The 13,568-nt window shown below is 45.8% G+C and overlaps 1 protein-coding gene across 3 annotated transcripts in view; it reads right to left on the reverse strand.

Moving 5' to 3' along the window:
- The window catches only part of SBNO2 (strawberry notch homolog 2), a 107,736-nt gene extending 94,287 nt beyond the window's left edge, over positions 1-13,449 (reverse strand). For 2 of the 3 annotated variants that reach the window (XM_088149385.1, XM_088149382.1), the window contains exon 1: positions 13,287-13,449. The gene's annotated coding sequence lies outside the window, so the exon portion shown is untranslated. The remainder of the gene's footprint in view (positions 1-13,286) is intronic. The other variant, XM_088149383.1, reaches the window with a different exon arrangement.
- Positions 13,450-13,568: the final 119 nt, after the last annotated feature.

Raw genomic sequence — 13,568 nt, forward strand, 5'->3', positions numbered from 1 at the left:
GAGGAGGTCATCTATCCAAACTGAGTTGACACTAACACCGTTCGTGATACCGTTCTATGCTTGCAAACCTCCCTTATTTCCCTCACATGTTTCCTTTGCTTCTTGCACACCAAGCCATAAAGCATGATTAACAAACCACAGCAGCAGGCTTCACAAGGTACCCAAAGCCAGCATAGAACAACACACATCACAACTTAGCTCGGTGTGTGAAACCACACCCTTTCACACAATCCTGGAACCTAATGCAGTTTCCTAAGGGAGCTGTAGGGCAGCATTAGCACAGAAAAATAGGAAAATCTCTTTGCCTGCTAAAAGTCTCAACCTTCACCGTCACAGGATGGCTAGGTTCATATATGCACTAAGCCAAATGATGACTTGCTGGTTTGTAACTTGGTGGACATCGTGCTCTTCTGCTGACTGCAATGGAAACCGAAAAATGTATGGTTTAGTCCAGTGTTGTCCAAACTTGGCCACTTTAAGATGAGTGGACTTCAACTCCCAGAATTCCCCAGCCAGCCGGCTGGGGAATTCTGGGAGTTGAAGTTCACTCATCTTAAAGTGGCCAAGTTTGGACAACACTGGTTTAGTCAGTAAACTGTGGTTAAATAAAATAATACATGGCTTGGAAAAAGGGCACCAGAAGCTTTTCTTCCTCCATGGTTGCATATAATACACTAACATGTGGTTTGCTCAACCATGATTTACTGAACATGCCACGTTTGGATTTGTACAACACACAAAACCATAGTTCACTTAACACTCTTACCCCCAAATCAACAGACAACATGGCATAACAGCTGAACTTGTTGACAGCACTCCTGGGAATGACAATGTGCCCACCGTGCACCCTGCATTTCCTACTTTTTTAAAAAAAAAATTTTAATTAGAAGAAATGAATTGGAAGCTAGCACTCTGCAAAGCAAAATATATGCCCCCAGCATAAGTTACATTTCTAACAACACACTTGTGCCTCACCAGACCAATTCTTACAAAATATAAAACTGCAGCTGGCTACGTCCCAGGCTTTGCTCATCTTCTAGTATCTGAGTGCTTTGTGCTTGACTTCACCCATCGTGCAACCATTTTCATGCTGCATGTTAAATGTGCTTTCAACATTTCAAACATGCCCAGCACCCTAAAAAGTTTGGGGATCCAGAGCACCGCACTCCTGGCAATCTTTACTGCTGTATGAAGCATAGACTCTGAGTTTGTAAACTGACACAAGATCCAAAGGTAGGAGTTCCCATGGGATTCATATTTTGAGAGCTAGTTTGGTACAGTGGTTAAAGAAACAGCCTAGAAACCCAGAGACTATGTGTTCTGGCCCCACCTTAGGCACGAAGCCAGCTGGGTGACCTTGGGCCAGTCCCTCTCTCTTAGCCCTAGGAAGCAGGCAATGGTAAACCACTTCTGAAAAACCTTGCCAAGAAAACTGCAGGGACTGGTCCAGGCAGTCACCAGGAATCAATGCTGACTCAAAGGATGCATAAATCCATCTATCTAGATCTACCTGTCTGTCTGTCTCATAATAACTACCACCCTGCCAGCCAAGACCTTGCTCTACAAGTCTTTTGAGGCCTAAAAGAAGAGAAGCCCAACTTCTGAAAAGCTTCCCCACTGAGTTGTCTGGAACTGATTCCTAACCCACAGAGAGGCAAACAAGTATTTTCAAGCCTGGGACTCTACACGCTTTGGACTTCTATTGAAGAACAAGCATTGAAGGTGGTTGTTTTTTTTAAACTATGCACAAGGTTTCTCCATCTACCTCAACTGTACTATGGCTTGTTCATTTCTGGTTGAGTATATTGCATGAAATCAGCAAAGTATACGAGCCCTGCTTTATGGAGCGTGTCATGGGTAACCCCAACCTTGTGGCTTACTGAACAAACCATGGTTAACCCCATTATGGCTGGGAAGAATATGAAAACCCCATCATTAGATAACAGTTTCGTATAGAACCAATTCATTGATATAACCCAGGTTATCTTCTCTCAACCCTTTCCCACTTTTGAACCCAACATAGCCTATCACTGATCTTAAGTTACGCTTTTCTACCCAGAAGGCTAGGAAGTTTAAATGAATCCCTTGTCCTCAGAAAATTGCTCCATTTCCAGAAAAAACCACAAATATCCTAAGAGAATTAACACGCACTGCAACAATAGAAAGCCACCTTTTATCGGCAGCATTAATCCAAGAGAAGTTCCCCACCTAATTAGCACAAACGCCAATACACCGGACATTAAAAAGTTGCGGTGAATGAATGAGCAATTCTGAAAGCCAGACACTCAGGCTTTATCACCAGCCAGCACCTTCTAATCTCCAAACTAATTTTTCACAAGTCTGACTTGCAGAGCCCAAAAGACACCAAGATGTTTCATGCACCACACTCCCCCTTGCTCCCCGATCAGCAGAAGTGAAGCACACCCAGGCTGTTTGAGCTTTTCCCTCCCCTCCCAATGGAGTCAAAAAAGTCAAGATGGCAGCCACAACAGTTTGAAGATCCCTACCCTTTTTTTTTATCTGTGTTCTCCCTCTCGTGGACACTCTGGTCACAATGCTGACACCTACCTCTTTTTTTGCAAGGAAAAAAGAAGTAGGAAGCAAGGTTGATGCCTTTAAGATGGTTCAGGGTCTACAAGCAAGCATTCTGAAATATTCACAGGAGCTAGGTTCTTCTTCCAGAGGATGGCCCACATCTGATAAAGTTAAAAGCAAGAAAGCAGACCCACAATCTATGCAATCCAGCATCTCACACTGACTGACCACATGCCTCTGGGAAACCCACCAGTAGGGAAAACAGACCTTGGTTTTCTCCCACTTCTGCAATCCAGCAAGTCTCATTGGGATATCCATGTGGCATGTGCTTGCTTTCCTTCCTGATGTGTTTGTGTATTGGGGGGGGGGGGGTTGACTAGGAACTCTGGAATATCCTTAGCATCTGGGTGACATCAGAAACTGGGGAAGGAAATTTGCACTGATGTGTGCACCAAGATCAGTATGCCTTCTTTGAAAATGACCCCATACACACCCACCGTTCACTTATTTATTTATATTTTTACTTATTATTGGATGTAAATCCCACCTTTAGTTTGTACAATTCAAGGCAATGTACATAATGCTTCTGCCTCCCATTTTCCCCACAACAACCACCCTGTCAGGTGGGATGGGTTGAGAGAGAGGCACTGGCCCAAATCACCCAGCCAGTCTTCAAGTCTAAGGGAGGACTAGAATACACGGCCCCCCATTTTCTACCTGGTGCCTTAAATCACTACACCGAACTGGCCATCACCCTATTTGTACTGGATATTTAAAATAATATAGCTCATAGAAACAACTCTCCCATGATTAAAATGAGACTTTCTGGTCATACAGTTGATATGGGTATTTTCAGAATCTGGAAAGAAAAGGGAATGGTTTGAAACATGGCAAATGAAGAACAGATGGACATTTCCACATTATCTCTAAAAAGAGGCCTCAGTCCATCAGTTAGGAAATGTAGAAATAGATTCAAACAACCCACAGAGACCCCATCTTAATATACTTGCCAATAAACCAGCCGTGCAGCTTTCTGACTTAGTTTCCAAGATTCTGTAATCTTGTTTAATGCCCTTGTTCCTGGCATTAAATGGATTAATGAGGCTCTGTGTGAATCTTGCTCCCTTGGTTGTGCACTGCTGCAGGATGCCTGACGCTGGGCATCTGTCACTTTGCCCAGCTTCAGGCAATCTCGAACCCTTCCAGATAAAGGTCAGCTCCAAACCCTGTGCTCAGTACAGAAGAAAGGCTCTGGTCAGTGCATCAAGTCCTAGGTGGCAATTGTGCTGAGAAAAGGTGTTTTTGTCACTTTTTTTTTTACCACGTACCTCCTTCCCAAAGCTAATTCCCAAAGTCAAGGGACTGGAGTGCTATGTTCTGTTTAGGACAGCCCATAAAGCAGAGCAAGAGAAGGGGGTGATTCATTCAGCAGGGCAAGGGGAGCTTCCAAAAGTGGAGACAGAGAATTTGGAGGAAAGTTAAATAGGATGTTAGACTCCATCAGAGGGATACAAGGGGAGCACAGGAGGAAATTATACTGCACACTATTATTGAGTCCCGGATTGGAAAGCACAGACAAGGAAGCAAGAATCACAGAGTGGAAGGAAAGATTCAAGGCTGCTGATGCAAATGTTTCTTCCTGATGGTTTTGCGCTCCCTGGGACTTTAAGAGAGTCAAGGACCACACCTGTACTTCAGGGAGATAAAAGAGAAAAGCTGAAGGCACAGAGGGTGGGTGTGGGAGAGAAAGGAGACTCTGTTGCAGAACTGATGAAGAAGCTGGATGTGCATGGAGGCAAAACTAAAACAGTTTGGTGGAGTGAGCAATGAGACTCTGAAGCTACCACAGCTGAGAAAGGAGTAGCAGGGCCTTGCAAGCCTTCCAAAGATGCAGACCAGTTTCAGCCAGCAACAAGTCATTGATTCCTCTCTCCTACCAACTGATAAGGACTGAGTGAGGGAGAAGCTGCTCAGTAAAAGGGAGAACTTATGAGGCTACTTCAACTTCCAGCAGGACCTACTGAAGAATAAGGGCTGGAGGGTAGAGGATAATGTAGGATTAAGTATAAGGTAAAAGAACATTAAACCCTGGATAAAAGGAACAGAATTCCCTGTCCTTAAAGGTGAGGGAAAGAACAGTGGTAATACTGCCTTCATTGCTAGAAAAGGTGCACAATTAAGAGCACAGGATAAAAGGGAAAGTTGCACTGTTGTTGAGTGTTGATGCTTGTCACCTACGGATATGATTAGGCACAGATATGTAGATGAGGTGTATAGATTAACTTCTGAAGTGTATATTTTGTATAATAAACCTAGCTTGTGTAAATATCAAAGGAAAAGCCTTCAGCCTCCTGGTCTGTGTTTTGTACCATAACTTAACCATAATCCCATCATACACAGACTTCAATAAGGAGTTGCAATGCAATAATTAGGACAGCTGTTCTCAAACATTTTGGTCGAAGGACCCCTTTATGTTCTTAAGAATAACTGAGGACCCCAAAGAGCTTTGTGGGTTATATCAATATTTACTGTATTAGAAATTAAAGCTGAGAAATTTTAATTATTTATTTTACTTTACGGACCCCAGGGTTCACAGGCCACATTTTAAGAACCGCTGAATTAGGGTAAAGTACAGAACATTAGAAACTGTGCTAGAAACCTCCAGCCTCCTTTTATTAGAAGTTTGTTAAGGTGGAGTCTCTTTGAACAGTTTGAACTGATTTTTCCCGCATTTTTTGCAGGCCAGATTAAGCTGTTTGAGATAAATGATTAACAAACCCTTCTCTCATGTGTGGATTGTTTAGGTCTAGTGCTTCTCCTATTACTATCCCAGCCTCCTCATAATCCTCTCCCATCCTTCGTGGGATATTTGGTCTAGGTTCACACAACACACAAATCCAGGGCTGGAGAAATGCAACTGCTCACGTGCCACACTGAAGCAAGCAAATCACATCATGGTGTAATGCAATGAGCCGGTTCACCCAATGTACTGAAACAATGGCTGGGTTTCAACTATACCTGGAACCCCAAACTTGCCAACCTGATTTTACCCTAACTCGGTCCATTGTGCAAATTTGTGCCTAATAGTTGAGTATTGTTGAATTGTTTTGGCTCACCTGGGATTCAGGCTAGATTCTGGAGGAAGTCTTTTTAGAGCGACAGTGAGGGTTTACAACCTACATTTTTAAGAACCCAGCTACTTTAGTTTATTAAATAAATTACAGTTCATCTTTCAGGTGCTGGACCAGCAGTGGGGAGACCCAGATTCTAGTCACTCTTCAACCACAGAAGCTCATTGGCTGACTTTGGGCCAGTCCCTCCCTCTCAGCCCAAGAGCCGATCGGGAATAGCGGGGAAGGTGCTGGACTAGGAAGGGGGAGACCCAGATTCTAGTCCCCCCTCACCCACAGAAGATCCCTGAGCGACTTTGGGCTAGCCACTTTCTCCCAGCCCAACTACCCAACCCTATCAGCTTCAGCTCCTGAATGAATGGTGGGATTTACATTTAATAAGTCAATAAAGCAGGCCATGGCACAAACCTAGCCAAAACTTTCCAAAAAGGGAGTTGGTGCTGAGAAATCAACATGTTTCACCCAAAGTATGGAACAGGATCTGCCTCCCTCTCTTGCTTTCCTCCGTCTATCTCAGATTATAACTTTTGGGATGGGTACAATGCCCTCTAGTACTGCTTCGCTGCAATATATAAAGCAGTTTAAGGGTCCTTTTTTTTTTTTTTTAAATAACTGCAGAACAGTCTCGTCTCTGCAAGCTTCCAGTCACAACAGGAAATGGGGATGAGGAAAGGGCTGACCAATTAGCACGCTCCTCCTGAAGTGATGAAATTGCTGACCGGCTGGAATGAGGATGGATCAAGGAAAGAAAGAAGAAAATGGAAACCGATCCCAGGCAAGGTGACAGAATGGGTTTCCCTGCACTGTTTGTGGCGTGGCTGCAGCTGGGATGACCCTCTGCGAAATGCCAGAGAAGCCTACATCCAATACTCCAGCTATTTGAATGAAAAAGGTGCAAGATTCAACCTTGAGCATCTGAGTAAAAGGGGAAGAGTTCCCTTCATCTCTGACCATCCCATACACCAGTGTTTCTCAACCTTGTCGACTTTAAGATGTGTGGACTTCAACTCTCAGAATTCATAGCTGGCTGGGGAATTCTGGGAGTTGAAGCCCACACATCTTAAAGTTGACAAGGTTGAGAAACACTGGCATACACAGTCTAAGGCACTGCAGGGCCTCCAATTTCCTAACAGCTTAGCAAGCTCTGGATCTTTTGCTGCCTGTTTTACAGGCTATATAAATCTGATGAATAAATTCTAGACAGATACTTCCGTGCTCCGAGGGTGGGGTGTTTCCGCCCATTGCCTAGGTGGTCACAAATCTATCTGCCAAAAGTTACAGGTTGTCTGGAGTAGGCAAAGGGGCCCCCACAAACAACACCGTGGTTTATGGACGTTTGCTTTTGCATTTATCAGGTGCTTTAACCCAATATAAATCCCAGGTAAGGACAGGTTGGCTTGAAAGTGTGTCTACCTTCTTCCAAAAAAAAAAAAAAGAGGCAAAGCTCAGCTGGAATGATAGGAAGCCTCCTGAGGAAAGCAGTGGGGCAACCCCTCATCAGTTTAAAGGTGTGACCTGCCATGCCCACAACAGCTGGCATTCTATGAGAACACCCGCAACGTGCTCTCAAAATTCAGAATGTGCCCTGTCACCCAACCGTCTTGCCTACCTCTGACCTACCTGCTGCCTCAAGAGACACACAAGAAAAGGAATCTGTTTTTATAACTTGCACAGGAATACACTTCCAGGTTCAGAGAATTTGTTGGCAGGCTCTCCAGAATATGCAACCTCCCCTTCTGAATCCCCTTCTGCTGAAAGTAAACTCCCCTACCGATCCCCGTTTCAGCAACAGCCTGGAATTTCTCCAGACTCGACCAATCTCACACGCAAGCAGCGATTGCACAACGAATCTTCTGCGAAATAGGAGTTCCCTGCCCCTATTTGAATCCTCGCCCCATGGGACAGAGGGGAAAAATTTGGAAAATCTCTCATAAATTCAATTCTCAGTCATGCAGAGAAGACCTCCCGAGGCCAAATAATCCATGCCAAGTTTTGCTAATCTATCTTTGCCTCCGTGCCCTGCCCCATGGCTAAACAAAGCAAGATTCACCGGTTCTGCTGTCATCAGTCACTTGGAGCAAGACTAACAGGGGTGATATTTGACTGCTAAAAGACATGAAGCACAGGCCCTACCCTCAGCTCATCTCTGTCCTAGGGGGTTGGCTGCAACTGCTTGTGGCTGAAGAATGGCTCTCTGAGAATGCCAAGACAACCTCTTGCTTTTAGTTAGAATTCATAGCCTTAGACTAAGCTACAGGACACAGTGTTTAAACCAGACATCTCCATCTAAAAATGACGGAATACAATTCCTATTGTTTCCAATCAACATGGCCATGCTTGTAAATCTTGGGACTTGTAGTCCAAGTCCAGGGAGAGACACCATATTCAAAAAGGTGTTTTTGATGTGGGAGATGACTTTGTCCATGAAGCACTCCAGTGACAGTATGTGAGCCATTTTTTGCTTTTCATATGCAGCTTACATCATCTCACAAACAGCTCTGAGGACACTGCATTCAGTGTGCAGTAAAGCTACAAATGCCCTCAAGTCAAACTTGACTTCTCATGATTCTTTGGACAAAACCCCATTTTCTCAGCAGGAAATGATTTGCCGTTGCCACCTTTGGGGATGTTTTCTGACTCCCCAGTCTAGCTTTTAGCCCTGATATTCCCTAGCTGTCTCCCATCCAAGCACTAACCAAGCCCAACCCCGCTTAGCTTCTGGATCCAGACACAGTTGGCCAGGTGCTGACTTGTGTTGGGACATATAAATAGTACAGTAACTAAAAACATGTTCCAGGACTGGATTTTGATATAGAAGAAAAGGAAGAAAAAGCACAAAACTGGGTTAGGTAACTTGCCCTCTCAAGATGTAGTAACAACTGTTTCTCAGCAAGCAAGCAAGGGAGGGAGGGAGAGAGGAAGGAAAAATGAAGGTCATGTGGTTAGCCTCCACTTCAGTGTGTAGTGTGAACTCAGAATATTGAGTTAATTGAATAACCCAATTCAAACATTCCTAAGTGTACTATGTAAACACAGTAACAGAATGAGTCATTTATCCAAATTTAAATTAATCATGGTTTAGTCAACCCAATTTTTTGGATCCACGCAATGTACTGAAATGTAAAGTAACAGTTTGGGTTCATGCAACACATTAGGCTAAAATATGGAAACCTAGTTGGTGCTTCAGTGTGTCACAGGAACACAGCCACAGAACTGGAAGGGGACCATTAGGCGATTGATTCTAACAACCTATTCAGTGACACTGAAATTAAGATATTTCAAACTATTTCCAGGTGAGGTATTATTTTTTATGATGCAATTGCACTGTCTCCTTCAAAACATCTTATAGGATGTCCAAAGCAGATCGTTTTCCATTTCTGGCCCTCAGGTGTTCTCCCATGGCTTCTTCCACTTTGTTCCTTCCCATCAAAAAACCCATTAAGGAGGGAACAGCTAGACAAAGCCTCTGAATTAGTGCTAGATTAGTAGATTATGGGCTGTCTTTTTTTTTTTTGGTTAAGTCTCCTTTGAGTCAAGTCCAGCTCCTGGTGATTTCATGTTGTTTTCTTGATACCCATATTCTTCTAAGATGTGGGTTTTTTCCTGTCTTCCCAGTCTAGCCTACTGGTTGGTCATTTTCTGGTGGCCTCCCATCCAAGCACCAATGAGGCCTGATCCTATTTTATTTTTATTTTATTTATCAAATTTGTCACCGCCCATCTCATTGAAACGACTCTGGGTGGTTTACAGCAGAGATAAAATTCATTAAAATACAATATAAAACAGTCCTAATAATAAGTAACTTCCAAGAAAGACGGAGAGTTGGCGAATAATTCAAGGGAGCATCGTCAGGGCGCTAACCACCCCCAAGGACAGTTAGAGCCCATATCACCCCATGCACACTGGCAGAGCCTTTTTGGAAAGCTGAGAGGGTAGGGGTCCGCCGCACCTCTGGGGGGAGAATATTTCAAAGGGCGGGGGTAATGACAGAGAAGCCGTATTTAGCTTCTGAGCATAGACGAGGTCAATATTTTTATAAAGCACCAAACAACACAGTTGGTGCAAAATTAAAAAGAAAAAAGACGTTAGATATCTTCTGGATCCATTCAAGAGGCAAGTGGCCTGGCTGCTGCTGGAAACACACCATGGTACATGACACCTGGTTCTAATCCACCAAGGCCTGATTTATACTCTTAACACAGATTTGGGGACTGACCCATAATACACGCTGGTCTGTTACCCGGGGAACTTCCAGATGGAGAGCAACTGGAGCAACATCTGTTTCTCTCATTTGTTAATGAATAAAACTGGGCTACCCACACCAAAGCGTACCATTGCAACTGAGGTCAGCATCCAGGGCACACCTTCCCACAGCCCTAAGCTCCAGTGCCCTGACATTACCCTTAAAACAAGCCAACTGCCCCACCCAAGGTTCCTATGCAAGACAGGTGAGATATCAGAGGGCTGATAGACTCCCCAAAGTCACACCCTGGCCCTAGGCGGCCTCAACATGACTTCAGGAAGTGACTCAGAATAGTTACTCCTCCTGGGTATTCCCTAGAGATTTTCAATAGAATCCAACAATGCTTTTTTTTTTCTGAAAAGGAGAAAGGGCAAACAGAAACAAAGGATCCTAAGCTAGGGAGAACACAGGCAGACAAACAAATAGTACAGAGCAGAGAAGTGACAAAAACCTCCTTTCCCCATCCATGTTCCACCACACTAGCAATGCGATACAATCCTCTTGGAGACCTGAAAACATGCTCTACCCCTTTGTTGGTCCCCAATAAACAACAGAAAAGGGGAAAAAGGGAATTCATTTATATCAATATAAAGATTTCTGAAGCATTCCAAACAAAAGACCTCACAGGTTAGGCACACTGTTAGATACATGTTCTGCCATATAAACATGGGAATCTTACTTATTGCCCAGCTTAAGTGCGCTCATTGCTCAGCACAAACGGAAACATGGCCACATTTGGCCACCTATAGAAACTAATCAAGTAAAACATCCACCTGCAAGAGAATATCAATAATGAATTAGAAGGTGCTGGAAAAGGAAACCAGGAGAACCTTTTCATTTCTACCTATGAGGCTCACAAAACAAAGCCAAGGAAGAACGCAATAGAGGCTTTTTCAATACCTCTTGAAACAATGCTTTCATTTGAAAAAAGATGTGGCCATGATTGTCTCCATTCAGGAATGGTCTCCTACTTAATCAGTAATCAGATAGGAAAGCAGAGGTTCCACACCTTAGAAAGAGAGACGACAGTTTCCATCCCATATGTTAACGATTGATGACCTTTTAATTGTCACTGCACTACAATTCCCAGCATACTCTGCCATTAGTCACACCAACTGGGTCTCCTGGAAGCTGTAATTCAGCAACATCTGGAGGCCACCAGTCCTGCAGCAAAAGGCTTGAAGAGCAAAGCCATCTGTTCTCTTTGGTTCCCCCCAAAAAACTGACAGAAGTAAACTTGGAAAAGCAGGAAGAATAATTTCTCCACACCTAGAAACAGGCCCACATAATCCACTCCAGGAAAACTCTTTTCTGGGAATTAATAGAGGAGAGGAATAAGCCTCAAGGGTGAAACACATGCGAGAGAAACGAAGAAAGATAAAGATCCATTCTCTAATACTTCACTCACTTCCTTATCCCTTCAATCAAGTGGATCAAAGATCTCTGTTCAGGAATGGGGAAATGCTTTCTCCCCTCCTAGCACAAAAATTTTTGTCCCACAAACATTCCCTGAGGTGGGAGTGAATGACACAGAAAGATTATCTCCTTCCCAGGAGAGCTGAGGAAGAAGGGGACTTTATCACCATCAGCCCTCCAGGTACATAGAGGATGCAAAAAAGCCTGAATAGTAAATAAAACTGACCATAAAGAATCATATTATCCTCAAGGAAGATCAGGGAGATCCCACAGAAAGCTATGGTATTACAAATTCTAGAGAGGGCAACTGAACTCTAATATAGCCTCAAGAAGGTCAGTCAAAATAAATTGACACCATAAAGGGGCAGAACAGCCCAATCAGGCAGCCTCTGGATACAGTGGGACCACAACTCCCTGAATGTCCCAGCAACCAAGGTCAGGGGGGTCCTGGGAACTCAGTCCAAGAAACTGAGATTGTGACAGGCTAGGAAAAGATGAGAAGGACAGAAGGTTCTGCTTCTCTAAATCCTTCCCTTAAACCTACCTGAAAGGGAAGAAAGAATAAAGAAGCATATGTACCCTCAAGGTCCCAGAAGTTGGCAGCAGGAAGGGGGGAAAGTAGGACTGGTAATGAGGGAGAGAGAGAAAGAGAGAGAGAGAAAGAGGGAGAGAGAGAGAGAGAGAGAAAGGGGGAGAGAGAAAGAGTTATTCCTGCCTCAGCAAACTAGAATCCAGTGGGGCTGTCCAACACACTGCATGGTGAGAGGCTCAAGAGTGAGAAAAAAAGAGGTCTTTCTTCAGACAGAATGTCTTAAACCACAGAATTTGCTATTGCACAACAAATGTAGTGATGGACACAGATGGGGGCAGGCTACTGGTGGCTCCTAATCATGTTGGCTTTCCATTAACTCCAACATCCCAGCCAACATACTCTACATTCCAGTTGCTAAGAGCTGGGACAGGAAGGTGGCCTTGCCAGAGGATCTGGGAACAGAACTGAAGACTCAATCAGCCTGATCCAGCGCTCTGCTCTTCTTACACTCTTATTAAAGCTTTGAAGCAATGTAGCTTTTGCCACTTGCTTTCGGCACCCGTCCGTCAGGAGGGGACAGCAGGGAGGAAGCAAAGCAGCAGGGCGGAGGGGGAATCTGCCTCCCCCTAACTGATGCTTGCAGGAGGAAAGAGGGAGAGAGGGAGAGCCAACCGCAGGCAAAGAGGGGCAGAAGCCCCCATCTCACTAAGGGTATCTAAGGGCCCCCCTTCTATTCCCACCCCAGCCCCAAAGAACCGGAGAGTTCTCATTGGAAGTGGGAGCGAAAGTGGGGGGAGGACGGGGAGCAGTGAACAAAACTCTCCCATCCACTGGAAATATAGGCTCGCCTCTCCCCTAAACATGACGCAATCTCCTTCTCCCCCCACCCGGTGGGGATGAACCACAACTCACATGCTGGGTGGGGATGATGGGAACAGTAGTACAGCAAAGGCGCTGAGCAGGGGAGGGAAGGCGCGCTACAGGCTGGACCAAAGGGGACCGACTCTGGTTCGCTCCAAACTGCCTGGGGCCAACCGAACCTCGCTTTCCTCAGCTGGGAGTTTGCCGGGCACCCTGGGCGGGATCGGAGCCGCCCGGTGGCCCCCACGGGGAGGGGTCCCGGGATCCCGCCAGCAGGGCCCTCGCGGGGAGCAGCCAAGAGAAAGGACCGAGCGGGGAGCCACAGGAGGTTTGGGGGCGCAGGGCTGACCCCCCAATTTCCCCTCAGCGGCCCAAAAGGGGGGCCTCCCGCCTTCCCCGAAACTCAGAAGGGGAGGCTCAATTACAGGAGGGTCTCCTAGGGGGAGGAGCTTCGCCTGAGGCAAGAGACCCCCTCTCCCCCTGAAGGGGGTCGGGGGGCTCCACTGGGAGGGGGCTCGTGAGGTCACTGAAAGGGAGGGGCTTCGCCAGAGGGAGGGGACCCTCTCACCTGGTCTTCGCGCTCCCCCCCAGCATACGAACAGGGACCCTCCGGGGGGAGAACGACGGGCCGCGAGGCGGCGGCGGCGGCGGCGGACTCAAGGCTGCCGGCTTCGGGCTCGGCGGCGGCGGCTCCGGCCTTGGCCAACTTCCGGGTTTACAGCCGCCATCTTGGAGGCGAACGCGGCTTCCGGCCCAGGGAAAGGAAAAGGGGAAAGCCCGAAAACTATGACGAAACTTCCGGTTCCCCCCGAATCGCTGGGATGCTGATGCGGAGACGTAGCGTCGGGTT

Source organism: Python bivittatus, unplaced genomic scaffold, assembly GCF_059951505.1.
Source record: "Python bivittatus isolate LINGU-HERP-01145 unplaced genomic scaffold, Pbiv_v1 ctg000580_np1212, whole genome shotgun sequence".
NCBI lineage: Eukaryota > Metazoa > Chordata > Lepidosauria > Squamata > Pythonidae > Python > Python bivittatus.